Here is a 3,068-nt window from a genome sequence, read left to right as displayed (position 1 = left end):
ATGCTTATCAGTCAGAATCAATGTCCAAATTGTACTGTGATGCATTACTACATAGTTCTCTTGAGGGTAAACCTTTTAGGATAAAATATTCTGCAATTCTCTGCTGTGTATTTTACATTTCAGAACATTTTCTATTTTCTCCTGTCACTGGTTTCTGTTTTGTTTTGTTTTTAGTAGCTGTATAGATTTAATATTTTCAGGGCAAAGACATCAACTAATACAATGGGGCAAATAGTAAGTTGCCCATTTCAGGAAAACTTTTTTTTTTTTTCAACAATTTTGAGAAAAAGGATGTTTATTATTGTGACTTGACCATAAATTGTAATTATCAACTATAAAAGTTACATAAATGCAGGCTGATCATCTTTAAAGTCTCAAAAAGCCAAATATGAATAAAGGACAGACAATAAATTCAATTGAAAAAAGTTTTGACTTAATTCTTTTACATGTTATATGAAATCTTAGGAAGAATCATTACAACAATTATTCAAAGTAAAGGTAACACAAAGTAAAGGTAACACAAGAGATGTTTGGTCTTACATGTAAATTTAAATGTATAGTGTCTACAATAATAGATCAGAGCAAAAGTATATCTGCAATTTCTAACAGAAAAAATAAGTTTGTTTGCAAATACTGTATTACTTAGTAAGAAAGCAGATCAAGGGTAAAATGTTGGATAGTCTTATGAACCAGGCCACCTTTTAAAGATAATATTTCAGGGTAGTTAAAATGAGCCACAGTAAAGTTCTATACATATAACTGAATTGTTTGTTATACTGAAAGCCAGTACAGTTGATCCCCAAACAATGGGGAGGTTAGGGGCGCTGACTCACTGGGCAGTCGAAAATCCACATATAACTTCAGTTGACCCTCTGCATTCACAGATTCCCAACCTCGGAAAGAAAATACTGTTTTTGATCCATGGTTGGTTGAATCCATGTATGCAAAACCTAGGAATACAGAAGGCAAACTGTGTATTTATTGAAAAAATCCACATATAAATGGACCCAGTCAATTCAAACCTGTGTTGTTCAAGGGTCAACTGTATATTTATTTGTAGTTTACAAATCAAAACATAACAAATAATTATACATCAGTATTGGTAGAAATACCAAATATTATTTCACAACTGTCACTATGTGTTTCTTCTTCTCTAACACAATCGGCACAGATCCAGGCTTGCTATGTTTGAGATGATTCACTTCCTTTCGTCGACAAGATTCTTTCATGATGTGCTGTTCTTGAATCTCGTAGATTTGAATCTGATAGATTTTGGTAGATGGCAGTGACCAGCAATTCATTTTATATGAGGGTGATATTGAAATTTCTCCTTCAACTTCTGGTTATAATTTTTGGCTACTTTTTCTCGTGATGTAAGCACGCCCAGTTTTTCAGAAGCATTAGATTTACACAGACAAATGTTCATTTCATCAGATCTACACAGAATGTACTTGCTGTCAGAAGTCCATTTTACATAGATAACGTGTTTGTTGCATTCTTTTTTGTGTGATTGTGTGATTTTCTGCTTCTGCTTTTATCCAAAGGAAGATTTGAATAGATTTATCAAAACTGGTGGACACAAACTCCTCCCCAGGGGGGCGTAATCCACATCAAGCACTGCAGAAACATGATCCATGTGGACCATTACACGAGTGTCCAGTGCACGCATGTCAAAAGTATGTAAGTTGTAATCTTCGTTTGCTGCAATGAAAATGAAAGCTTCCATTGGGTTCCAACAAATTGTATTTCTTCTCATGTCTAAGATGACCTTTCTCAGAGGAGTAGCTTGCCTCATATCATATAGTACGATATTCCTGTCAGAAGCACAACTTCCCAAGAGAAATGTCTCAACTGGATTAAACTTAACACTGCTTATACTGTCAAATCCCCAGGTCATTGAACATATAGGACTGATTCTTTGTTCATCCCAAATGTCTACTTGCTGTCCACGTGTGTCAAAAACACCTTCTTTCCAATAATGATCAATTTCTATATACATTGTCTTCCCTAATATTGTATGCACTGGTTCTTCCTCTTCTCCAAAACCTGGTCCATCCATTTTCCACTGCTTCACAGTTTTGTTATCACCAACAGTAAAAAAAGGAAGTCCCACAAAAGCGAGTACATATTCTGCATACAAAACCTTCATGTGCTTGTATTATAGGATAGTTTCGTTTAGTCAAGTTCCAAATTCTAACTGCTCCATTACATGCCCTAGAAGGGACAATAGCCAGGCTCTTTGGATGCTTTATCAAGCAATTGACTCCATCTCGTTGACCATCCAGAGAAGCAAGGAATGGTTTTGTAAATACGCATTCCAGTTTGGTAGCATTTAAAGCTCTTACATATTCTTGTGGGATCGCAAAAGGATGAAAGGTAGGATCATAGTTTCTTGGAACTCACTGTAAGTCCATCTTGGTTTCACAGACATAGTTGTCCGGGTTTCGGCTCAGCATCTTCACCTTCATCTTGGGAGCCAGTTCTCCCCAACTCCACGAGACTTTTCCTCCAGGTCTGGTTACCACCGCCTCCTTCGGCGAATTCTCTCAGGAAAACTTCTAAGCCTCAAACCTAAAGGGAAGTTTTTATGTGAAAAAAACACAAACAAAAAAACTAGGATAGATTATAACCTGGATAAATTGTTATCAGAGACTTTAAGCTCTCTACCAACTAAATCTTAGTGAAATCTGAAAAACAAAAACAAAACCAATCTTACCTGGAAGATGACTTCTTAATACAAGGCTGCACCCCTTAATCCAAGGTGTGACAGAAATAATTACTTCAAGGGCCTATCTTAATATGTCTTTGTGGTCAGAGAGGGCAAGAAGTGTCATTCAAATTACAGTAATCCCCTCTTATTTATGTGGTATATATTCCAAGACGCTCAGTGGTTGCCTGAAACCGTGGATAGTACTGAACTTTATATATGCTATGTCTTTTCCTATACAGACATATCTATGATAAAGTTTAATTTATAAATTAAGCACCATGAAAGATTAACAACAATAACAATAATAAAATACAATAAATAGAACAACATATATAACAAAAAAAGTTATGTGAATGTG

At 35.4% G+C, this 3,068-nt stretch overlaps 1 pseudogene across 1 annotated transcript; it reads right to left on the bottom strand.

The window, feature by feature from the left end:
• Positions 1-1,118: 1,118 nt before the first annotated feature.
• LOC308506822 (DDB1- and CUL4-associated factor 13-like) lies at positions 1,119-2,468 on the bottom strand (annotated as a pseudogene). The gene has a single exon. The product of its transcript is annotated as a DDB1- and CUL4-associated factor 13-like (transcript).
• Between the last annotated feature and the right edge of the window lie 600 nt (positions 2,469-3,068).

Source organism: Rhinolophus hipposideros (genome assembly GCF_964194185.1).
Source record: "Rhinolophus hipposideros genome assembly, chromosome: 13".
Classification (NCBI taxonomy): Eukaryota; Metazoa; Chordata; class Mammalia; order Chiroptera; family Rhinolophidae; genus Rhinolophus; species Rhinolophus hipposideros.
The sequence above is the reverse complement of the archived record's forward strand: the minus strand, read 5'-3'. Positions and strand labels throughout refer to the sequence as shown.